This window comes from Octopus sinensis, linkage group LG5 (assembly GCF_006345805.1).
Source record: "Octopus sinensis linkage group LG5, ASM634580v1, whole genome shotgun sequence".
In the NCBI taxonomy this organism is placed as follows: Eukaryota; Metazoa; Mollusca; class Cephalopoda; order Octopoda; family Octopodidae; genus Octopus; species Octopus sinensis.
In genome coordinates, this window is record NC_043001.1 from 10287343 (window position 1) to 10314969 (window position 27627).

At 34.7% G+C, this 27627-nt stretch overlaps 1 protein-coding gene and 1 non-coding gene across 2 annotated transcripts in view; one reads left to right on the forward strand and one right to left on the reverse strand.

The window, feature by feature from the left end:
• LOC115212345 (nephrin-like) overlaps positions 1-27627 on the forward strand; it is a 296829-nt gene that overhangs the window by 7426 nt on the left and 261776 nt on the right. The gene's annotated exons all lie outside the window — the stretch shown is intronic.
• LOC115212453 lies at positions 26047-26150 on the reverse strand. The gene has a single exon (XR_003881733.1). It is a non-coding gene; the product is annotated as a U6 spliceosomal RNA (small nuclear RNA).

Genomic DNA, 27627 nt, shown 5'->3' on the forward strand with positions numbered 1-27627 from the left:
GAAGAAAGGTTTGGAGCAGTAGTACCAGGTTGAGTAAAGCTATATGCAAATATTCCACAACCTTAAAAAAAATATCCATTACCATCAAATGAAATAAGAAACAGATACCCACAAACATATTTATGCTTTTTTTCCCTTTATTATCACATCTGATGTTAAAGCACTTTTTTTATGTAATTTATTTTTGCATAAAGTTGTGTAGGGTTTTTTGTTTTTTTTTTGTTTGTTTATTTCATTGCTCTTTAGTTTGTGAATGTATTGCTAACATCTGCACTGTTGGCCGACTACCACACGAAAAGTAAATGCACTAATGGAGTGCAAATGAAACCAACTCTACAGTAAGTCAACTTGTAACAAATAGTAACAGAAAAAAAGGTGCTTGAAGCATTTTTTTTTTTTTTTTAATTTGATGCTTAAGATAGGACTAAAATTGGATCTTTTCGGATTGAACGCCAGTTTTTTAAAATAATTTCCACGTAACTAAACACTTTTAAACTTCGTATACTGGTAGAATGTGTTTATAAAACATCTTTTTCTCTTGGCTTTATTGAGAAAATTCTATAGTTTGTAAGATATTTGTTGTTTTTTTTCTTTAATTTCTGCAATTTCAACCAATCAATGACGTCTATTGAGGTGAAAACATTCTGTGCCGTATGAATATATCCCTTGTTTAAGAAACAGATTGGGTTTATTTACATTTCTGAAGAAAAAAAGATCCCCTTCCCCCCACCCCTAACCCTAACGAACGCTAACCCTAAAACATATTGAAATGCAATAGATCGATACTAGGGTCATAATTATGGGTGACAATTTCATATGACACCACTAGAAAAAACTGCCGTTCAAACCAAAAAGATCCCTAAAATTGAAGTATAAAAACCACAACTTTAAGAAATAATCTGAATAAAGGGTCAGACTTTCTTCAAGAGATTTGTGAATAAACAAGATACAGAGAAAAGCACATGACCATATTAAATGAATATCTTAAGTGCATCCTGCCTTAGAATATGACTACATTTTATACTTATATACAGAGTAAATAATCCTGTTTTCTTTGTAACTTTGCATCTAACAGCCTAGTTAATTTAACAAGATTTATGTTAAAGGTGTCAGACGTAAAAGTAGAAAAAATATATTTATAAGGAAATACAAACAATAAACAAGAAAGAAGCAAAACAAAATGAGCTGAGCATTTAAGTTATGATTACTATAAGCATAAATCAGGAAGATAGATTGAATAAATGCAAAACAGACAAACAAATAACTAATAAAATTTGAACTATCATAACAAGAAAAGCAAACAACTACTTAGGAAAAATATAAACAATTAAATACGAGAAAAATTTAATGGCAGACAGATCTAAAGTTGAAATTTGTGCTTATGGCAATATTATAAAGGTGGAAATAGTTAAAGAATTAAAATCAATAACTCTTTCAATAGATGAATGAAAGACCTTTTTGAAGTTTAAAAAAAGTAATGATAAAATGACAACAACAAAATGAAAATGAAATTGTTATCTTGATAAAATAGTTATTTGTCAGAATTGGTAGAATGCTGGACAAAATAGTGTAATTTAGTTGTCAAAATTTATATTCTGATGTTAGCTGTCCCTTTCAATAAAGTAAGTACCAGTTGTATACTGGGGGCAAATCTTTTCAACATTACTATTTGAAGACCCTCCACTGATGTTAGAAAACCAGTATTGTCAGGATCCAGTAAATAATTAATGGAATGCCAATTACTGTGGAAATGCAAAAAGAGTTCCTGGTCAGAACATTTTGTATTGGAACAGTTTAAGGCTTAAAGAATGCGTAAAATCACCAAAGAGCTCTCAACTGTTAATGACAACAGCAAAAGATACACAAATGGAAAAGAAAATAAAAATGAATGCTGCAAAGATATGAGTTAACAGCAAAGATTATAATAGTCATTTATTGAAGGACCGAGAAATAAGATTGCATATTCCACATGTTCTCCTCGTGTGCATTAACTGTGTAAATTAAGATGGACTGACTTTTGATAGGGAAATAGGCCAGTTTAGTGAAGTCGGATTACAGGAAGATTACCAGTGTCTGCTATAACAAACCTTAATTTTCTCTGAAATAATCTGTAAATTATTGTAACATCAAAATTATTGTAACATGTGCAGGCTATCATGCATACACGTGCACACAAGATCAGCAAGAATATGTGTACTGTGGGTCTGAAATAAGGATGCTTATTATAATTAGTAATCTGTAATTACTGCCATCCTTGTTAACACTTTTGCTAATATATATATATATACACACACACAGAGTCTATTATAACATTAAGATCTGTCACATCAAGATTAGGCCATGTTTAATAAGTTTTAATTAATACAGAAGTATTAATTACTGTTGACTACAGGGAAGAGATATTGTTTTAGTCTGTAGAGGCCCAAAGCCAGTATTTCATTAGGGATGAGTTTAGTCAGTTGCATTGACCTCGTTACTTTTATTGAAGCAGTTAGCTGGCTTATACTAATTGCCAGGCACTTAGAATTTTTATTATAGTTTAGAAAGAGAATAATATTAATTTCTTTTTCCTTTGCATCAAGTGAAATAGAATCGCCCTTAACATTTTTTTTTTTTTGTATTGTCTTCAATTAGAGTTCATGGTTGCATATTACTGTATAGTTTTCAATATCAAGTCTATGGCTTCTTTTCTCTTAAGGCAATCACAACTTTCCATTGACACAAACTTGTTCTTTAACCTCTACCATACCTTTTACACGAAACAAGACTGAAGATTAATTTCTAAACAATCCAGAAAGTATTAACTTGCTAATTAAATTGTTCAAAAAAAAAAAAAAACTTGCAATAGCCATAGCTGTTTTATTTTTCCTGTCCAAAAGTTGTTGGACAAATAGATTGGCTCAAGTATTAAGAGTTAATAGTCCTTGGGGTACTTTGATTTTGCGATAACCAGAATCATGAAGTCTAACTTCAGAGTGGCATGTAATATCGATGTTATATTTGGAGAGAGTGTGCATCGTTAGTGCCTGTGTTTCTTCATGCATCAGGGATCTGATGTTCCAAAAGCCAAAGAAATGCAGTTGTTAGACTCAAATCACCAGGTCTGGTCGGCGTTTGTGAGAGATGCAGCATTGAGGATGAATGAAGCCAGCTCAGCCCACCCCGGGTGAATGCTGTCTCAAGACAAGATGACAAGTTAATAGTCCTGTTTTAGTCAAAATGGCATAGTAAATACCTTTTGTTGGTTGTCTTTTAACCAATGTCTTACCTGAGGATTTGGCATAGTGTTTATTACTCTTTTACTTGTTTCAGTCATTTGACTGCAGCCATGCTGGAGCACCACCTTTAGTCGAACAAATCAACCCTGGGACTTATTCTTTGTAAGCCCAATACTTATTCTATCGGTCTCTTTTGCCGAACTACTAAGTGGCGGGGACGTAAACACACCAGCATCGGTTGTCAAGCAATGCTAGGGGGACAAACACAGACACACATACATATATATGTATATATATATACATATATATGACAGGCTTCTTTCAGTTTCCGTCTACCAAATCCACTCACAAGGCATTGGTCGGCCCGAGGCTATAGCAGAAGACACTTGCCCAAGGTGCCACACAGTGGGACTGAACCCGGAACCATGTGGTTGGTAAGCAAGCTACTTACCACACAGTCACTATTTACAAACATTTCAATTTTATTTTTTGAACATGAGAAATGAAAATTCAGGGGAAATAAATTTATGATTTGTGGTGTTTATGATACTATAGCACCCTAAATTGGTGTAAATTTGTGTTAAAATCATTTTTGTTATAAGTGAATTTGCGTATTGTTGCCATTTTGATTCTAAACACTCTGAACTAAGGATGTCATTACAACTGCTAAAAATAGCAGCCAGATATCATTCAGATCTCACTTTACTCTTCTACGGGAGTGAGAACTACACACTGGATATTTCTTTATATGATTAAAAAGTCTATGGTAGTCACAGCCAGTGAACCCTTTGGTCATATGTTTCCTTGATTAGAACTGGGTCTGGAATTAAACAACTTATTAAACATCTGTTAATAAGCCAAAAAAAAGGAAAAAGATATATTATTAGATTTTCATGAGTCATTTTAATGATATGTTATGTATGTTATGATGAGTGAAATTCTCCTGGGATTATCATTTTATTACATAAAATTTCTCCATTAAAAGAAAAATACTTTTTTTCTTTTTAATTAAACTACTGACAAGTTAACTTATTTGAAGTCTTAATATTACAACGTTTAGGTGAAGATGAAACAATCTTCTTCGATAAAGTTTGTAGTTAAAAATGTTTGGTGTTGGACTGGATTGAAGTTTTCAGAATTTTTTTTTTTTTTTTTTTCTTCAAAAGAGCTGTTGAAAGATGTTGCTTTCTACAGAGTAAACCTAATCGTATATAACGAGCAGAACAGTTTCTATGTAGAGATAAAAATAAGAAACCACTCGGTCAAGGAATTTTTACTGACATCTAGCTTTCCTTATGTTCTTTTTTTAAAAATTACCTTAATTTTATTTATAGGCTAATTTTCAGAGATGTCCTACACTTGGGTATACTAAATTTAAACTTCAGCTGCTAATTGAGAGAAAGTTAGCTTTTATTTCGAACCAGATGCCAATTTTCTATCTTCAGAACCATGATTACACATTAGGTTTTTAAATTGTCAGTAAACAAAATGACTCTGAATCGGTTTTACATGTCTTCAAACCAACAGCATATCGCTTGGTGATAAGTCTTCTATTTTCTACTTCTTTATTCTATTTAATTTGATAGCAGTTGTCAGCATAATCTAATTGGTTAAAAGTTTCAGTTTTTGACTGGCCAAAATGGGCTCCGTTCCAATTTAACACTGAATGTTTGACATTCTTGCTTGATTGGTGTTTACCTTGCAAATTGAAGCCAAAGTATGATAGAGACATGCTAATGAGTATATGGTTCAAACTCAAGGACGAGAAATTATAGCTTTTCTGCCTATAAATAACCAGATAATTCTGGAGCTATCTTTTGATATCCGTATAAGAAAATTTCAACTTGTAAAACTGAAATATTTCAATTTTCAAACTTGTGTCTTGCTATGCTTAAAACATCTCTGCTTTATAGCAAGCCAATAAGATATTTCTGTATCCTAGCATTTTTTTTTTTTTAACTGCATGTGTTTTTCTATGTATAGCATATATATAAATGTGTATATATATATATATACATGTGTCTGTATGTTATAAAAACATTTCATTACTGAATAAGTAAAGTTTTCATACAGAAAAAAAGGAAAATAGAGAACTGTTACTTCATACTTTTGATTCTTGGAATTTTCAGGAATTCTTATCTAATGAAGGTTGACGAGAAAATTTTAGGATGGATTGTCTCTAAATTAGAAAAAGAATATATTTATTGTATCCTGTGGATCTGGTTAGAAAATTGAGAATATTCCCCAATTTTCAAAATTTAGCAAATTTTCAACATTTTTTTTGTTCACATCATTACACTACAGGGTACAGTGAATAAATTGTCATCTTAATTATGAGAAAATGAAAACAACACTGACATCTCATTTTAACAGATATATTTACCAAAACTACGGCCTCCAGACGACTTCAGAATCTCATACAGCTCTTCTGGATGGTCTCTTTAAGTTGGTCAATGCTGCCATAATTTTTACCTTCAGGTCATCTTTGGTGTTAGGAGTTTTGTTGATCTCTCGCTCAACTGTGCCCCATGCATAATAACCAAGGGGGTTGCAGTCTGGGGAGTTAGGTGGCCAGATGTTAGGGGTAATGTGGTTGCAGAAATTGTCTGACGGCCATGACTGGGTTCTCCTGCTTTTGTGACATAGTGCAGAGTCTTTTTGCCAGACATAGGGTCTTTCAGCAGCCACCCTCTTGACCCAGGGCAGCACTACTTCCTGCAGGCACTTGATGTGGGCCTCCGTGTTGAGGCTGAAGTCATATGGGAAGATGAATGGAGGCATAACGTCACCATCACTAGTGATCACTCCAAACACCATGATGTTGACTGGATGCTTGTTTTTTATCACTCTCAGTACATGTTTTGGGGACACAGCAAGCCAATGGTTGTTCTGTGTGTTCACCATCTGATTCTGGCAGAAATATTTTCTCGTCTGAGAAAAATCAAAGCCTGTTCAGTTGGGGGGGATGCTTGAGTTGGTTCAAAAGCATTGTAGCATAGTCTTTCCTCCTGTCCTTGATGGCTTGGGATAAAAATTGGCCCTCTGTCGTCTTGTATGAGGAATACCGAATGGCTTCATGCAGTACCTGCCTGATAAGAAACTCAGGCACTCCCTGGCAATGGATCTGACTGACTTGGAGAGTGTTGTCAATCATGGCCTGGATCTCAACAACAAATTCAGGAGTTCTTTTCTTATCAGAATGAGTTTTCCAAGCTGCCATACCTTCATAATCACCATTAGACTCCTCCAAATCTTTTGGAATTTATTGCGAATGATATTTGCCTCTCAAACCCTCTTTCATGGGGCCGAAGAGATGATAGTCCAGTGACAAGGAAGTGAAAACAGTAGTGAAGAGGTGGCTCAAAGAAGAGTCAACAGAATTTTACGGGGCAGGGATACATGCTCTCATTCGAAGGTGGAACATTGTTATTGAGAGAAACGGTGACTATGTTGAGAAGTAGGGATGTGATCCACAGAGGACCAGCTTCAATTTGATGTATGATACATGTTCCTGTGCTGGTAATTATACCTGTCCCAAACAAAATGGCATTACTTTTTGACTCACCCTCGTACAATAAAACAAAATGAACGCAACAAGTCTAGCTATGAACAATAAATCTTGCGAACATATTTTCCGATGACCATTCGCTGCATTATCTACAGTTGTTTACTGGTTGTTAAATAAAATTACATCTGATTCTGCTTCATTTTGTTCTCTCAGAAAAATAGTGTTTGAATAGTTATTACCTGCTTATGAAAAGTTATTATATGTTATAATTTAATATAATTACATTGGATAATATTGTGTTTCCAGCTTTCATAGCTATTTTGTTAAATACAATATAATACTCCAGCGCATTGGAGTAGTTTACACGTCAGTTGCTTCAGTAAAAATCATTGATAAATTATAGTAAATTTGTTCAGATAATTATTCTTAGTAATACGAGACCTTGTATAACTTTGATTTTTGTTTGTATTTGAGATGAATGCTTTGGCTTTTAATACATAGAATCATATTTTCTATACATTTTTTTTTTAATAAGAAACCTTATGGTTTAAAAATTTCTAGGTAAAGTACAACCAGAGCTGAATTTCTCCCCTCGCCCACCTTCAAGAAACAAAAATAATAATGAAAATAAAATGTAAACAAATATCCTGAAAGCATTGAGTTAAAATCGGTAATAGCTAAGTAAGTTCAATATTTTTAAAGCTACACTAATAAAAGAAGTTGATGGAAGAAGAGACCAGCAGTTAGAACCTCTTTGTTAAATAAACCGATTAAATTGTCAATATCATACATTGTCTGGCTTCACTTGACATACGATAATGTAATGGCTGCTGGATTGCTTCTTGACAATATAATGTTAATCTTGAGTTAATAATTGATTTAATGTATGTCCATATTGCTATAGGTTTTGAACACCTGCTACAAGGTAGCCTCGAAATAGGCGATCGACCTGCTAGAAATAGCAGCCAAGTCTCCTTTTAAAATAGGAAAAAAGTATGCATTGGATGCTGTAATTCCTGGTAAACAAGGTGTTTGTGATTGGAATACCTATTTCTTTACTACCCACAAGGGGCTAAACACAGAGAGGACAAACAAGGACAGACAAAGGGATTAAGTCGATTATATCGACCCCAATGCGTAACTGGTACTTATTTAATCGACCCCTAAAAGGATGAAAGGCAAAGTCGACCTTGGCGGAATTTGAACTCAAAACATAGCGGCAGACAAAATACCGCTAAGCATCTCGCCCGGCGTGCTAATGTTTCTGCCAGCTCGCCGCCTTGGAATACCTTCCCTTCAAATCAGGAGGCTTGCTGATCTGGTTTCAGCGGGAACTGAACAGTAGCAACATATTTACTGTGTAACTTTTTGTTTCTTAATCCATCTTCTTCTCCATAATGTGCAGTCTTTCATATCCTTTCTAACAATTTCATCTCTACTTTTTGTACTCCATTATTAATTTACAGAGATGTACTTGCATAGCAAGTGACCTGATCTGAGATCGTGTGCTGGAACGAAAACAATTGCAGCATGAAAGGTGTTTATAAGCCATTTAAGAAACACACAAAATCAATTAGATTCACTCTTCAACATTTAAATTTAATTTGTCGAAATATTTTCATCGCTTTGAGACCGAGACCTGTTCCCTGACAAAATTCCGTGCTGCATCTAGATTATTATTTAGATTATTATTTTACCTCTGCTTTACATTGTCTCTTAACATTATGTGTGCATATTCATCTGACAAACATTGAATAACACCAATTTTCTGCCTCAGATTGGTTATGTTGATCAGTAAGTTCTTTATGTTCCTGAGGTTGACTTAGCCTTTCATCCTTTTGGGACCAATAAAATAATTATACTAGTATTTATATTTTTGTTTCCATATATGTGTGTGTATATGTATGTATGTATATATATATATATATATATATATATATATATGATAGTGGACTTTCCTATTCCTAGACAACATATGAGGGTTTGACAATTTCTTACCGAACAACCACACAGATGATTTGTTTATGGTGATCAAATGTTTGTGTAGACATAAGCTCACTCCTTCCATCAGATTAACATCACCTGTGCAGGTGCAACAGGTGCCACATGTCAGATGACTAAATGATCACAGAGCAACATGAAATGAAGTGCTTTGCTCAAGAACACAATGCAACACCTTGTCCTGGTCTGGGAATCGAACCCATGATCTCACAATCATAAGTGCAACACCCTAACCACTAAGCCACCCTTTTTTTTTGAGACCCTCTTCGGTCATGAATGACCATGGGATTGCACCAGCAATGTTACCCTCCCAGGCACAAGTCCGGGTAAGGCTGTTTATGGAAGACCAGCAGTGAATTAGCAGTCCTTTATAGCATTGGATAGAATGCCTCACATGATTTGTTTTGACTCTCTGCATCCACGAGTTCAAATCCCAATGGGATTTATTTTGTCTTGGGTGAAGTTTGATTAAAAAATTACTAATTCAGGAAGATAAATTGGTGGAAAATTTAGAAGTTTGGGTAAGATGCCTCATAGTATATGTTCTGGCTGTTTGTGTTCTGTATAATTATGATGATACTGATGCCAAGTTGTATCAATCCTCGGTCGTTGGCGTTCCTTGTGGATAAAAATTGGTATCATGGAGAGGGGTAACATGCTTGCATAGATAACTGGCAGTCATCCACAAAGAATCTTGTGTACACACACACACACACACTCACACATGCACACACACACATCTTCCTTGCTGTTCCTCTTCCACAGCTTCAACCCATTTTTATTCGAGTATATGACCCTTCTTTCTACAGCTATCCTCCTCTATACTCATCACATGGCCATATCAATACGTTATCCTTTTACTCTTTTACTCTTTTACTTGTTTCAGTCATTTGACTGTGGCCATGCTGGGGCACCACTTTTAACTGAGCAAATCGACAGCAGGACTTATTCTTTGTAAGCCTAGTACTTATTGTATTGGTCTCTTTTGCCAAACTGCTAAGTTACGGGGACATAAACACACCAGCATCGGTTGTCAAGCGATGTTGGGGGAACAAACACATACACATACATATATATATATATATATATACATATATACGACGGGCTTCTTTCAGTTTCTGTCTACCAAATCTACACACAAAGCTTTGGTCAGCCCGAGGCTATAGTAGAAGACACTTGACCACGGTGCCATGCAGTGGGACTGAACCAGGAACCATGTGGTTCGTAAGCAAGCTACTTACCACACAGCCACTCCTACACCTTGAACATTACACTTGATACCATTTATGACCAGTTCTTTTCTCGATTCATTTGTTCTCTCTCATTCATACACACTCTTATTACATATCCAATGAAGCAAGCATGATTCATTTCTTGCTAGCTTTTGTAAATCCTCTGCTATGCATCATTGCACTTCACACACAAGTATCATGCAGTCTACCCTTCGCTCTAAAGGAGAGAGACCTTTTGGTGTCGACAGAAGTAATGGCACTCTTAACTTTTTCCAACCAACCATTACTTTGGTTATTATGCTCTCAGACCCGTCCCCGCTAATTGGACCCTCTAAATAACAGAAGCTTACAACTGCTTCTGAAAGATGCCTGAGCACTGGTGAGAGTTAATTTTGCAAACACTCTTAATACTTTTGGCCCCTGTGCATTTACCAGGAGTGAAATTTACCGTTTCTGTTAGCCTAACTTGATTCCAGTATATCTCTTGTACATTGGGTTTGAAGTCTACTTCCCAACCATGTGTTTTAAGGTTCAATTCCACTGTGCAAGACTGTCAGCATGCATTTGTGTCTCTGTATTTGTCTATATCTGTGATGGCTCATGTGAAGGTGTGGCAAATGGTGCTGTCAGTTCCTCCACTCAACAATGACTGTCTTGTTTCCTCCAGCTATTAAAGCTATGTTGGATAAAAGATACCCACTTGAAAAACAGACAATGGTTAGCATCAGGAAAGATATCTGGCTGTAAAGCAATGTCTTGAATATCATTTTCTAACCCAGACAAGCATGGAAGAACATTTCACATATTCTAAGACATTCCAAAATTCTATATGTCATGTGCCACTTAATATATGAGATCCGAACGTGGCCATTGCCAGCGCCGCCTTGGCTGGCTTCCGTGCCGGTGGCACGTTAAAAGCTCCAACCGATCATGGCTGATGCCGGACCCCCCCTGGCACCTGTGCAGGTGGCACATAAAAAGCACCCACTACACTCTCAGAGTGGTTGGCGTTAAGAAGGGCATCCAGCTGTAGAAACTCTGCCAGATCAGACTGGAGCCTGGTGCAGCCTTCTGGCTTCCCAGGCCCCGGTCGAACCGTCCAACCCATGCTAGCGTGGAAAACGGACGTTAAACGATGATGATGATGATGAGGTTTCTCTCTCCATATCTGCCAGGGTCCAAGGGAAGTCTTTCTCCTTCCTTCCTTGTGCTTGTATGGTAGCTTTGAGGGAAGACATGCTGGTTTCCATTGTATAGAACTGCTGTACTGGTTTTTGGTTTTTCTTTCAGTTAGATGATCCATATCTAAACTTTGTCAGTTGCTGGTGACAGTGGCAAAGCTGAGATCAAATATTTTTAAAGATATAAATCCATTTCCATTAGACTTATTTAAAGATAATTCTTTTATTATTGTCTATATCAAAGCATACTTATATTTTATCTTAAATCATTTTTGATCCTCATCAGATTCTTAATATCTTTCTCTTTCATGCCATTTCTTTTGAGACCAAATTACAAAAGTAATCCCATTAACAGTGACCTATCTTTTCTTAAAGTCAGTGCTTTCTTTAAGATTCTTGCCAAAAGATCAGTCAGGATTAGAAATATATTACATTAAAGGCAATTTTTTAAAGTTTTAAATTCATTTCTCATTGAATCTAATGACTTATAAATGTATGTTTAATTTGCTAGCAGGACTTATTCATTTGGGTTTCAGTGTTTCAAGCCACAGACAGTGAAGTCATACAAGAGGGATTGATGCCAGCAACTAATTGAAAGCATCTATTTAATCTTTTACTTGACTTGCTGTTTCTGCAGCATATGCTACTCGGTGATAATATAATTAGATATATGCTTCAGGTTAATTAGTGCTAATAGTATATTCATCATTTCATAAAGATTACTCACTCAATGAAGAAATGACAAAAGTAAAATAAAATTATCTGTGCATGTCATATTTGCGTATAGAATTATTTTCAAAGAATCACATTTCCAACTCTTCTTTTCTTTTTTTTTTTTTGTATGTATATGTTTGTGAATAATTTTCTGGAATTGCTTCACAGACGCAGGTATGGCTGTGTAGTTAAGTTCACTTTGCAACTGCGTAGCTTTGAGTTCAGTCCCATTGCCATAACACCTTTGGCAAGTGTCTTCAGATGTAACTCTAGGTTGATCAATGCCTTGTAAGTAAATTTTGTTGCCAGAAACTTAGAGGCTGCCCATCATATATGTGTGTATATGTGCCAATCAGACGGTACTGTTAACAGTACCATCTGATTGGCACTCGTGCCATTGGAACGTTAAAAGCACATCTGAGCGTGATCATTGCCAAGGTCACTGATTGGCTCCTGTGCAGGTAGCACGTAAAAAGTACCGTTTGAGTGTGATCACTGCCAGCGTTGCCTTACCGGCACATGCCGGTGGCATGTGTAAAACAACATTCTAGCGTGGTCATTGCCAGTACTGCTGGACTGGCTCCCATGCAGGTAGCACATAAAAAACACCTTTTGTCCCACACTACTGGTGTTGGTTTGTTTATGCTTCTGCAACTTAGAGGTTTGGCAAAAGAGACTGATTGAAAAAAGGAAGAGTAAAGGTACCAGGGTCAATTTGTTTCACCGAGTTCTTCAAGGCAACAACCGAACATGGCTGCAGTCCAGTGACTGAAACATGTAAAAGTTAATAGTAAAGAGATAAAAAATTTAAAACTTAAAATTGTGTCCTTCGTAAACCGAACAACATCTATAATTTAGCAACTGTAAATTTTATGTATTTGTTGCATTGATATGCCTGTGGGAAAGAGTGTAGTTACAATGGTGACTATTACATGTACCAGTAAGTTCTAAGCAAACAAAGGTCATCTGTAATCTTTCACTGTGTTTGTATTAGAGAACTACCTCTATTATCATTAGTAAAAAAAAAAAACAAAGGTGGAACGAATATTATAGTTCTGTTGTATCATTAGTTGATTGGTAGGACTGTATTTTGACCTTTTGCATATTACTGCGGGTAGCTTTGTGTAGTGGTAGGTCTGAATGAGATGAATCTGGAAGCAATTGGTGGTTGCATTTCAATTATTTTTGTTAGTATAATTAGGAAAAGAGGTGAATGTCAAAACGTGTCATTTCTCAGCATCTAGAAAACACTAAAGATTCATGATTGATGACTAAACTTTTATTATTATTATTGGGCGTTTTATTGTAAATCTAACACAATTTTTCGTTGTATTTCTATTAAATTATTGTAGTTATTATGCTATGTAAAATGTGTAATATATGAAAGTTGCTGTTAAAAATATACACTCACAGCAAATATGTCTCATTTTCTATGAAAGCAATAAGGTTTGTTGTTTTTCTTTCGATTTTGCTATGGAAACAATCAATTCACACAAATAGATACCATTGTAGTTACTGACTTCTCCCACCGTAACCTTACCTGTAAAGGTAACTCAAACAAATAGCTCACATGTAATTGAGTTCTACTTCAGGTCGTGTAAGATTATTAAAATACTTTATTGGACACTGTACTTGAGTTGGATAAATTTTACCTTTCATTTATAAAAGAATGCTTGGGCTGAAATAGATTTCAGTCACTTGGTTCATTAAAACAAGAAATAGGGGACTAATTCTGATAGGGAGTAGGAAATTCTCTGCAGCAGACAAACCGGTTATTGACACTCTTCAAGACACCTTTACCTGATAAAGATCTCTTTACATATTTCTACCTGTGTTAGTGTCAGATATACATGCTGAGAGATGCTTGATAAAGGAATCCTTACAGCCCAACTCATTAAGCCCGGTGCCCACCGGCGCTTTTAGCATTGTGAGAATGGTCCCTATATCTCTCATTTGACAATTATATACTACTCCGATACAACTCTACAAAACGCTTCTATTTATCCACACATTCTTGTATTTATCCTGTACATTTATCCTCAATGCTTTCCTAAAAATCCATTCCTCTGGCATTTTCTTTTCACTTAGATACCAGATATTCTTGTATTTATATACTTTAAAACCGAACATCAAGCATATCGACTCCGTCTATTCTTAAATCTTTTCCAAGCTGGAAAAAGCTATGAACATTGTCCCTACTCTTCTGATTAACTAATGAATAAAAACTACAAGAGAAGTATTTGTAGCATTATTTTATTTCTGAATGATGGCTTTATTTGTTGGAGATCAGTGATGTGAGTTATTTTTAACTGTGTTTGGTATTCTAAGAAGTTTATATTTCATCTCATTGCACTTATTTAGCTGTGATTCATTGGAGCTTTTCACTGTACTCCAACTTTATTATGCATAATAATAGGATGATAGTTGACCTATTCTTACTGCAAACATGAGATTAAGAAATATACTTTACTTCTATTTGTGTGCATGTGACTAAATGCTAGCATATACACACACGTGTGTGTGAATGTGTGCGTGTGTGTATGAGTGTATGTTACAGGTTTACATGTGTAAGCATTTAAAGTGCTCAATACACATGTGGTAAAAAAAAGTGTAGGGGCTATTATTTGTATAAATCCATGTTACATTCAGGTATATTACATGTGTGTGCTTGTACATATTGCATTGAAGAAATCAAGTATTACACTCTCTTAAATGTTTCAGTCACTTGTCAGCGGCCATGCTGGAGCACCACCTTTATTTGAGCAAATCAACCCCAGGACTTATTCTTTGTAAACCTAGTACTTATTCTATCGGTCTCTTTTGCCGAACTGCTAAGTTACAGGGATGTAAACACACGAGCATCGCTTGTCAAGCGATGTTGGCGGGGACAAACACAGACACAGACACACACACACACACACATATATATATATGATGGGCTTCTTTCAGTTTCCATCTACCAAATCCACTCACATGGCTTTGATCGGCCCGAGGCTATAGTAGAAGACACTTGCCCAAGGTGCCACGCAGTGGGACTGAACCATGTGGTTGGTAAGCAAGCTACTTACCACACAGCCACTCCTGCACCTGATCTAAAAAAATTTTGTTTTTTACCTTTCTAAACAGTATTTAGCAACTCTAAGTTCATTTTTATGTCAAGTTTTGTGATATCATGGCCCATTCAAGTAGGAAGCTGTTGTAGACTGAGATGTGTCCCAGTATAGGTGGCTTATCAGGTATCCCTTAAAGAAATTTGCCCAGGTATTATTTGAAAGTGATGGGATCTTTTCTTTAGTTTGTTTTGGGATGCTGTAAATAACGTCAACTAATTGTTCACCTGTATTTCATGAGAATAACTAGCAGCAGTATTCAGCCTTGATTTATTAAAACCTAAAATATATTCAATCATACGATTGAACTCCCTAAGTTGTGAATAAATTGATTTAAAACTATCTTCAGTTTATCTGGGAATGTTGACTCACTCATTATAGAGTCAGCTAAGTAAAATCGCTGTTCAAGGTAGGCTTCATAAAAATAGACACAGCAAATCTAACATAAAATTTTACTCTTTTACTTGTTTCAGTCATGTGACTATGGCCATGCTGGAGCACTGCCCTTCGACCCCAGGACTTATTCTTTGTAAGCCTAGTACTTATTCTATCAGTCTCTTTTCCTGAACCGCTAAGTTACGGGGATGCAAACAAACCAGTATCGGTTGTCAAGCGATGTTAGGGGGACAAACACAGACACACGAACAAATACACACACATATATACGACAGGCTTCTTTCAGTTTCCGTCTACCAAATCCACTCACAAGGCTTTGGTCGGCCCGAGGCTATAGTAGAAGACACTTGCTCAAGGTACCATGCAGTGGGACTGAACCTGGAACCATGTGGTTTGTAAGTAAGCTCCTTACCACACAGCCACTCCTTGAAACTTTTCAAAAAATTTTACCTGAACATTTAAAAAGGAAAACTAGGAATATTTTACATTAATGAATTATTTCAATGCCTTTTAAGTACTTAGGGGTATACTATAGTCATTTTTTTCCAGCTGGGAGTTACAAAACAGCAAATTTAAGAAAATGTCACATAGCTTATAACCTTGGTTTCTTATATGTATATGGAAAACTGTAGCTGAGAAATTGATACATCCTCATAGATAGATATATATATATTTTTATGTATTAAGATGACAAGTTTTATATTTTTGTGTGTTCAATATTAAACTGCGATACTTATTTTTGTACCAGTCTCTCAGGTTTGCTGACCATTAAACTTAGTAATCACTTCTTAGAGAAAGCTGTTATCTTTTTTTATTATTGTTTCCATCTATAATTCTAAAAGATTCTTGGTGATTATCTTTTAAAGTGTCTCCTGTGGATGAGTTTATGCATATTATGTATTAACACACACACACACACACACACACACAATTTAATTCCATATATATTAATCCTGTATTGGGTTATCTGAACATCCTAATTTTTACGTCTTCTGTAACCCTTGGGTCTATTTCAGCTGCCGTTCCACTGCCAACTCCCAGCTCTCCACTTAGAATCGTATTTGTTTGCATGCTTGTTAATTCCTTCTCAGTCATCTCCGTTGCAAAGATGACTGGCATTGCAGATTAGATAGCAGCAGAGAATGCGAGTGAGGAAAGGCGGGGGAGGGAGGGGGGAGGAGTCCAAAGAGCTGTGCTTTCTGTGAAGGAAGAATAGAGATTGTTTATTACAGATCTGGGAATTGATACGCAAAGGGGAGAAAATAGTACAAGAAACAATTGCATTGATTTCTTTTGCGTGGCATGGAGTAAAGTTAATTGTTTCTAGAGGAAAAGAGGCCAATAAAGCTATGATAGGAAAGACAAAGAGAACAGCTCAGCTTGAGGTCAGAGGCTGGTCTAAGCTTGAGTTTATATCAATCAGATGGCTTTTTCATAGATGCAGTGTAGAGAGTATTTGTTTTATGTGCATTGTTACAGATGTCTCAGCATTGTTGATGTGTATATTTACATTTTGTAAATGGAAATCAACATGTCGGTATGCACTAGTGTTGGTGCTTCCATATCAGTCTACTAGAAATAGCACTGCGTCTTTTATGCGTCTTTGTGGTCATTATATTTATCCATTTATATCATCATCATCATCATCATCATAATTGTTTAACATGCACTTTCCATGAAAGAAGCTCATCGTATATATATATATATATATATATATATATATATATATATATATATAATATATATATATATTTGTGTTGTTTGTCTTGTACTCTGTTTTTTTGTTGTTAAAAAAAGTCCGTTTCCTTGTTTGATTTTATGTTTTCGTTTCTCGTTGTGTTCTACATTTATTTGTGGTGTCCTGTACTCATATATGCATGTGTATAAATACATATAGATATAGGTATGTACATATATGTATGCATATGCTTTATTTATTAAATTGTATATATATATATATGTATGTATGTATGTATGTATGTATGTATGTGTGTGTGTGTGTCTGCGTCCCCACCCCCCAACATCACTTGACAACTGATGCTGGTGTGTTTACGTCCCTATAACTTAGGGGTTCGGCAAAATGGACCGATAGAATAAGTACTAGGCTTACAAAGAATAAGTCATGGGGTCGATTTGCTCAACTAAAGGTGGTGCTCCAGCATGGCCACAGTCAAATGACTGAAACAAGTTGGGTTGGACGATTTGACTGAAGAATGGCAAACCAGATGGCTGTACCAGGCTCCAATCTGATCTGGCAGAGTTTCTACAGCTGGGTGCTCTTCCTAATGCCAACCACTCTAAGAGTGTAGTGGGTGCCTTTTACATGCCACTGGCATGAGGGCCAGTCAGGCGGTACTGGCAACAGCCACACTCAAAAGGTGCTTTTTATTTGCCACCTGCATAGGAGCCAGTCCAGCAGCAGTGGCAACAACCTTGCTCGAATATTTTTTCACGTGCCACCGGCACAAGTGCCATATATATTTCCATGCTGAAAGAAAGTAGTGAAATTAACTCCCATGCTGCTCTTTAAATGGTTAAAAGTATTACCTTTGACCAGGAAAATGTTATGAGAGGGGCTCCATCTGCTTTACAGATTAAAGTTGCTGTTCCTCCTTTGTCACTGGCTGCTTTTGCATATTGCCGAGATTGGTCTATTTGTGGTGTAAATATATACAGACCATTCGGTTAAATTATTAATCTACTACATGAGTGCAAGTTGAGTTGTTTAGCACTAATGACTGTATTGATCTCTAAAAACTCTTGTTTTAACAATTCATATGCAAATAACCTAATTTGTAAAGAAAACATTCTACCAAAGTAAGAACAGTTATAAATAGATTTAAGAATTTCTCTTTTTCTCATGGGCATTTTCTACACTTTTGGACAAGAAAACTTGATTACCCCACAGGCAAAACAAAAGATAAACCAAAACAAAAAAAAACAATAAAAACCCAATTTCCAAATGATAAAACTGTGGCTAACTTTAAAAGTTGGCATTGGACATGAAAGGGGTCTATTCAACTGAAGAATTCATACTAAAGTATGAATAATTATTGATGCTTTCTGTAACATATTCAAACTACATAACCATACAGTTGCTGCTTTTGGATGTAAACTTAAAGCCATTGCATTATATTGAAAAAAATATTTCTGAATACAACCGTATGATTTTATTCCATAATATAACTCTATGTTCTCTACGCATTTTTTCTAGCTAATAGAATCTTTGTAGTGAAACGATTATTGGATGATTTATCAATTATAAAACTGTTTAGAATGGGATAAGAGCTGAAAGCTAAACTATATGCAACTCAGATTAAACAAGGAAAGAGGAAAAAAGTTTCAATAAATTTAGCATTTTGATTTTCATGACTATGGCCTACCTTTTCATTCAGTTTTGTTTTTTTATCGATATTATGAAATATATCTCACTCTGAGATATATTTTAAAGTAGTTGTCATTTAATTTAATAAATATACAACAACCCCAAAAAGCCATTTATCATTGTAGGCCATCTTTTGTGTAAAATTCTATAAAATTTTAAAGATTGCATAAAACAGTTATTTTTAGAATCTTCGATTATGGTTTCTGAGGAATTTTCAAATTGTAATGGTTTTTATTTAAATAAAGAGATCTCAAGAATTTGAAAAAGAATAAATTGTTATTTTAACAGCATTTTAAATATTACTGAAAGGAATTACATTTCTTCTCAAAATATTATGGCCTAAATTTTGATTTTCCATAATTTTGATGCATTTATTTAGATAAAAGAAACCTGATTTTTAAAGAAATGAATATTTCTTAAATATTTTCTTTAGATAGTCAACTTTTTTGCTTTTGGTTCATTAGAGTTTATTGATAAAATAAGAATAACCAGAGATAAGTATGAGATGAATTAAAATGTTGTAGGAATATGGATGCTATGAATTTGAAATGTTTACCATTTGAAAGTTTTCCAATATTTATAGTTTCATATCTATTTGATTGATTGAAATATAAAGCTAAATAGAAACGCTTTCAAAGAAATTAGTTTCCCTTTTGTATTTGTTTTATATCATTAACCTTTTCGCTTTATAAGGGCTTCACCCATTATCTAAGCATACTTATAAAATTATGAACGTTGAGTTTCTTTTATCCACAATTTTGCATGTGACTGAGAAAGAAAGTGTCACATCTGCTGCTCAAGTGAACCTGTATGTTCGGTATGTAGTTGCTGCTCATTTAAATACATATTTTAGCAAAACTCGATTTTAAATTAATAACTTCATTGATGAAGCATTTGACGAGAAGGCGAAGGTGGTAGTAATGTATAACATTGAAGAGACCAGGAGGTTCCTACTACATAACTTAATGAAGGCCACTGACAAACTATGGCTGGTGCAAAGTCCCATCCAGATCTAAGGTAACCTGGTGATGGAGCAGTGTGCTACACGGAGCCATTACAGCAAAGAAACAGGTCTGGAAGAATGGTGGTAGCAGCAAACTGTATCAGGTTGTAAGAAGGGAAGCTAAGAGACAGGTATATTTAGTTAGAGGAAAAGCAGACTGGAAGAAGTTTGCCAATGTTCTATGGCATGTAGACCAGAGACTCGAGGTGTTCCAGATTCCAAGACAATGTGTCAGAGAGAATCACAATGCGTTTCCATGGATGACAGTTCACTTGCAGTTAGTGATTCTGCATGGGTTCTGTCAAAGGTTCTGCAAAATTGGGCGTAACATCTTTGCTACATGATCTAAATTTATTTATAAAAATGTCTATCGGATGAGTTCACAAGTATTGCTATTATTATTATTATTATTATTATTATTAAAGACCATTTCAATTCAGCTGAGGTTAATTTGGACTTTTCTAAGTTTGCGAAACGGTTATGTAAAACTCTGAAATCAGTGCCCAAACAATATATAATCATGACCTGATTAAAATAATAAATTGGCTCTTCTTGTATTATATGCCTAATCAAAGTACATAACAATTCCACAATAATACAATGGTAAATTTATTTGCTCAAAGCATTTCACATATTAAAGTAATAACTAAACATCACATTTCTACATATTTCAGCTGCTTATAGTTGATGTCTTCTTTTTAAATTTTCTGAACTGATTTCAATTTTATTGTTGTATATTACTTACAGGAGAACATTTAATATAAACAAATATCATATTACATATAAAAGATATTTATATATATATATATATATATATATATATATATTGATATGTGTATCTACATATGAGTGTGTTTCTCTATGTGTATATGGGCAAGTCTGTGTGTGAAGCTCTGCATATTAAATTTCAACTTTTTCTGTCTAATCTCTTAATTTTAAATGTTTACAATATACTATGAAATTCAATTAGATGATTAACAAGGGGATTAAAAAATACATCAGCTCTATTGGTTGATATCTCAAGAGTAAGGAGTGTAATTTTCTTTGTATTATAAAATGCTAAGTACAATAGCAGAGAGGTCATGATTCAGAGATTCTATGATTCTATGCTTTAGTGCAAAGCAGAGAATTAGTTTGTTTTTGTTCTCTTCAAGACAAATTATAGTGTTGTGCATTTAGTGAAATAATGTTGGTTTGTGAATAAGTGAGGAAGAGAGAGAGATCTCATTGATAAATTAAAACTGAGCTGTTCAAAACAAACTTTATGAATTAAGAGTTGTAAAATGAATGTTAGTGGAGTGATGGAGTTTATTTCTGGATGATTCAGTCGAAAATAGTTGTGAGACGACTCTCTTAAAATTGTTAAATGTGGTTTGTGGCTGATCAGGCAAAACTCACTGGTGCTGAGGTGCCCCCACACACCCAAGTCTTTGTATACAAAGATGGTGGTGCCCCAGCATGACCACAGCTACATCACTGAAACACATAAAAGAAATAAGAGCCAGACTGTAAGTATCTATTGTGTGAAGATATTTCATGTTCTGTATTTAAGATTAGTCCTTACAGAGATTTTAAAATATTGGAAATCTTACATGCAATAATTTTCCCATATGTCTGGAGATGGATTATGTTTTATACATGCTCCTTGCTTTCCTGTATTATCACCAATTTGAATATATTATGCTTTCAGGTTTGTTATTAACTACATTTTACACATTGATTTCCAATAAGTCAAGACAATTGCTGTGACCCTTTGCTAGGCATTTTAGCATTTTAGGTTTTAATAACATCTGGGAAAGGACTGAGATGACAATTAATATTCGAATTTTACTTATAGTGAACAATATACAAAATTTATCTGTTTCATCATGATAATTGATATTTCATAATGTATACTTTTGAATGGTTAAGTTGTTTGCATATGTACTTTATCTCATTCACATTTGATTAATACTTCATGTTCTGACGAATGATGGGAGTAAATAAATTCTCAGAAAATATTTCAATAAATTCAATGAAGTAACCTTCAAAATGTTCTCTAAGAAACATATTTGTGCAACTTAATATTTAGATCTGAAAGGCAAGGGAAACTGTATTGTAAGGAATCCACTTTATGCTCTTAGAAAAAGTAAACCTGATTTGTTTAGTTCACAGGTTTGTAATTAGAAAATACTTCAATATTTTTCTGGTCTAACATTTTAAATGTCAGCTCTAATCAGATTTTTGTTGCAGTTTTACTTCTCAACATTATTTTTTTGATTTTCTTTCATATCCATCTTCAATCAATTTATTTTAAATGTCACACATGAATATACAAATGAACTTTGAATGAGCAATGGATTTGAAATGAATTCAGCTACTTTCAAAACAAACCTTCCTTTTTCTCGTACTGTTTCACAATATATTTGTCACCTTTATGTGTGTGTACTGAAATATCTACTTGAAACAGAAAATATATCTAACTGTACAATGTGTTCCTGTGTCTATGTGCATATAAGGTGTCGGACTAAATAATGAATACGCACCCTGTTAAATAGAAGTTTTATTATTTAATATAGAAACAATCACAGATTTAATGTGCTGTTTAAAGATTGACTTGTACAGGTTCTGAACAGTTGTCAGGGGAAATTTGAGCTTCCATGTTGGTGACACTCGCAACTATCATGTGATGTCAAAAGCAAGAAGGCAGTAACACACACACACACATACACACTGGGCTTCTTTCAGTTTCTTATTTCTTTATTGCCCACAAGGGGCTAAACATAGAGGGGACAAACAAGGACAGACAAAGGGATTAAGTCAATTACTTTGACCCCAGTGCATAACTAGTACTTATTTAATCAACTCCGAAAGGATGAAAGGCAAAGTTGACCTCGGCAGAATTTGAACTCAGAACATAATGGCAGACAAAATACCAAGAAGCATTTTGCCCAATGTGCTAACAATTCTGCCAGATCACTGCCCTACACATACCATATATTATTTTCTACTCTAGGCACAAGGCCCAAAATTTTGGTGGAAGGGGCCAGTCGATTAGATTGATTTTAGTACGCAACTGGTACTTAATTTATCGACCCCAAAAGGATGAAAGGCAAAGTTGACCTCAGCGGAATTTGAACTCAGAATGTAAAGGCAGACAAAAAAACCACTAAGCATTTCGCCCGACATGCTAACATTTCTGCCAGCTTGCCGCCTTATATTAATCAACAAATGGCTATGAAGGGCAGGTTAATCTTGTCACTAACGACTATGTATCTGTAGTTGTAATACTGAAGTCAAACGAAATGATGATATTTTGGAATCATGTAATACATACAATTCAGTTTTGAATAATAGACATTAGGAAATGCATCCATTAGGTAAACCTTCCTCAGTCAAGGCATTTCAAAGATATAAAGAAATTGATGGCAAAATGTCAATATATATATGTGGTTAGAACAGTAAGGAGGTTAGAAGGATAGATCTGTATACAGAGGGGGGAATTTGTACATATGTGCACGTATGTCTGTATATAGGTGTGTGTGTGTGGTATGTGCGTATGTATGTGTGGTATGTGTGCACATCTGTATGTGTGCATGTATGTATGTGTGCATATCTGTATGTGTGCATGTATGTATGTGTGCACATCTGTATCTTTTATTACACTATGACATGTTGAGTGCTTAGTACAGAGCACTTCATTTTAACAGTAAAGTAATGAAAACTTTTTTTGCTAAAGAAGTGTATTTTCACATTTATTAAAGAAAAGAAATTTGGCACTGTTCAATATGGTTGCTAATGTTCTTTGTTTCTGATTTTTTTTTGATTTTTTTTTGTTTTCACTGAGGAATTGAATGATTCTTTTTCATCCAAGTCAAATACAGATTGGATAAAATAATGTATACTGATATTTTTTTTTTTCTTTTCAAATTTTCATTTCATCATACCAATTTACTTGAAAGTATTCTATAACAGTCCAAGCAAAAGTAGTTATAGTACCACTGACACATTTTTGTTTAAATACGTGTGAAATTAGGTTCTTAAGATTTTAATCATAATAATTATCATTGTTTATACAAAATCTTCAAACCTTAATTGATCACTGCTGAATGTTTTTTTTTGAGAATATAATAATAATAAACAGAAAAGAAAAACAACTGCAAAATGTTTTCATATCAATTTTTAATATTACATTCAGAGAGCTAACATTTATTACAAGTAACATTTCGAGAGCATTATGATGCTGAAGTAAAGAATGTATTGTAAGACTCACTTGTAAGCAAAGCTGCAGTTTTATTCACTAAATATAGATTCCATTAGATCACTGACCGCTGTGACATTCTACATTCATTGTTTTCATGGTGTCTTTAAATAGTTGAGTCTAAGTTATCTTCCAATTTTCTTCCTCATTCCATCCAGTCTACCCTCGTTTGATCACAATCTAACATCGAAGCTAAGCCGTTTCACTATTACCAACTTTTAATTATTTATTCTCCTCCTCCTGCCATGCTGCTTCTATTTTTCGCTTGTACATGTCATATCTAGAGATGTTAATTTTCAACCTAAATCACAATTACTTATTGTTCAAATTTATGTTTAATATTCTATAAATACTCGTATTTCTCATCTGCTAATGCAACCTTCGTGTTTTTACAGTCTATATATCACTGCCATAGAGTTGTACATTTTTGGACTTTTTGTGTTAGAACCGATGACTTGTGGGGGGAAAAGAGCACGAGTGTGATCATTGACCGAGCGGCTAACCGGCTTCCATGCCAGTGGCACATAAAAGGCACCATTTGACTATGATTATTACCAGCACCGCCTTACTGGCACTTGTGCCCATGCTAGTAGGGTGCCAAGAGCACCATCCGAGCGTGATCATTGCCAGAGAGCACCATCCGAGCGTGATCATTGCCAGAGTGGCCTACTGGCTTCCATGCTGGTGGCACGTAAAAGGGCACCATTCAAGCGTGAACGTTACCAACATCGCCTTACTGACGCCTGTGCCGGTGGCATGTGTAAAAAGATTCAAGTGAGGTCATTGCCAGTACTGCATGACTGGCACCTGTGCCGGTGGCACGTAAAAAGCACTCACTACACTCTCAGAGTGGTTGGCGTTAGGAAGGGCATCCAGCTGTAGAAACTCTGCCAGATCAAGATTGAAGCCTGGTGCGGCCATCTGGTTCACCAGCCCCCAGTCAAAATCGTCCAACCGATGCTAGCATGGAAAGCGGACGTTAAATGATGATGATAATGATGATGATGATGATGAAAAACAAGCAGCATTTATCTAAACTTCTTTAATGCAGAGGCATTATTAAATAGTTAAATTAGTGTTAACATATTTAGATGCATGGAACATTCAGAGACTCTCTAGAAATATGTGAAGAAGGAAGGGATCAGTGAATGACTAATATTTTAATTTTTTTGTAGCAAAAAACAGGAACCAAACCCGAACATGTTTTTTTGTCTTCTGACATCAACAACATTTACCGAAGTGATGAAAGAATTACTAGATAAATGTACATGAGTGCACACTTATCATAAATTTGCAATTGTTTAGAAATGAAAATATCTTAAATAGTTTATCTGTGATATCACTGACCTGACTGCAACGAAATGTTTCCAATGCAACACATACACAGCTCCAGGTTATTTTGCACATTAGAAATTATAATAGCTTTTGATTTAATATGCTAGCTATCCTCATCATTTTTTTAATGTTTTTTTTCAAAATGATTGTAAAATAGAAATTGAATAATAGTATAATTGTTATTGTATTTATTACATGACTATGTTTCACTAATATTGTGTAACTTGTTTTAAAAAGATGGTTGCCAATTACACTTGACAGGTGTTATATGATCTTTGCACTGTTTTATATTTTCTGCTTTGGATATTGTGTTTTTCAATGGAATTCAAGACAGACCTAGCTTATTAACTTATTATCATCATCATCATCACCAACAGCATTATTTTATTCTCTATTTTTACTTACTGACCTTGCGAACGTTTCTACAACTATGTAGGACTTGTTTCATTCTTTTTTCATTCTTGACTATTATATATGGTTTTTAGAATCACCACTTCCTGTGCTAGTTTGGTTACTTGATTACATCATCATCATCATCATCATCGTTTAACGTCCGTTATCCATGCTAGCATGGGTTGGACGGTTCGACCGGGGATCTGGGAAGCCAGAAGGCTGCACCAGGCTCCGGTCTTATCTGGCAATGTTTCTACAGCTGGATGCCCTTCCTAATGCCAACCACTCCGTGAGTGTAGTGGGTGCTTTTTATGTGCCACCTGCACTAAAAAATATATGGAACGCTTCACGAATTTGCGTGTCATCCTTGTGCAGGGGCCATGCTAATCTTCTCTGTATCATTCCAATTTTAGAATATGTACCACCGTTGCTATTTTCTAATTCTAGTGAACCATATGTGCAATTTGTAATCTAGTCTGTTTACTTAGTGCATAAGTCTCCACTTTTATTATCTTCCACTGAGTCTGTAGTATTGAATTCCTAGTAGTGACTATTTTCATCATGAGTAAAAACCAGTTACCAGAGTGCGCTAGCTGTTGATACTCTTCCCTTTAATGAAGACACTCTAGGTTTCATAATATTTTTCAGTTAAGCCTTTTGTCTGTGGTTAACTGTTGTAAGTTTGAAATTTTCTTCCCATCTTCAATAGAATCTATAATGGTACATATTCATCAAGAAGAGGCAGTCCTAAACTTTTTATGACTATAATGATTAAATACTGAACACCAGGCTCCATTCAAAATTAATCTCTGAAATCACTGCAAATCTCAAACTTACATATAAACATGTATATACATTGTAACTACGACTATCATGAATAATTTATCATCTAACCAATTACAAAGCTGCAAACTCTGTCAAACCTTGTTTGAGGGTTGTAAATTATGAATGTATAACAGAAATATTGGTTTCGACTTTGGGATGACTTTCTTTCCAAACAAACTATATTTCAAATAATTGTGCATTGAAAAAACATTTTAGACAAAATAATTTTTCAGAATTGAATGCATTTTTACGTATTAATCATAACTATAGGGTCAACTCTTCTGTGAAACGGTTGTAAGATGCTTTAAATAAGACATATTTACAAAGTCAGAAAACAGCACAGCTCCCATGACTTTCGGAAACATTTTTTCATGCTAAGAGTTGCTGAAGCATGGAACAAACTGCCGGCATCAGTTGTTAGTTGTCGGAGCACTGCATCCTTCAAAACTTCCATGCTTTCTGAGATTCGCCAACACTACACCTGATTTTCTCCCCTCCATACACACACAAGCATGTATCGCTTTACATTACTGCATATGCTTTATATGCACTTTCTGACAAGTTGTGGTGCACACAAGCACTGTATACAATAATTTCATTATTATTTTATATTATAATTAATTCAAAACTTTTAAACTATCAAATTTATTTATATATACATTATATTTATATATATACATATTTACATATATCTTTATATATATTTATATTTATTTATTTATATATATTTTTAATATAATAAGTACTTTCATACGGGTATATTTTTATGATGAGTTTGGATATTAATTTCCTTATATTAATAACTAGCAGTATCGCCCGGCGTTGCTCGGGTTTGTAAGGGAAATAACTATATAAGCATTTTTAGAGAGTTATAGCCAAAAAATAGCAAAAAAATGCATTAAAAATGGAAAAAAAATGATGGTAAACTTTTTTAAAAATCGCTGACTCATCGTAGACATTTTTAGAGAGTTACTTCCCTTATATAATAGAGAAAAATGCATTAAAATGGAAAAAAATTATGGTAAATTTTTTTTTAATCGTAGGCTCATTGTAGACGCACGCTAATACCCAGAAGGGCTCGATATG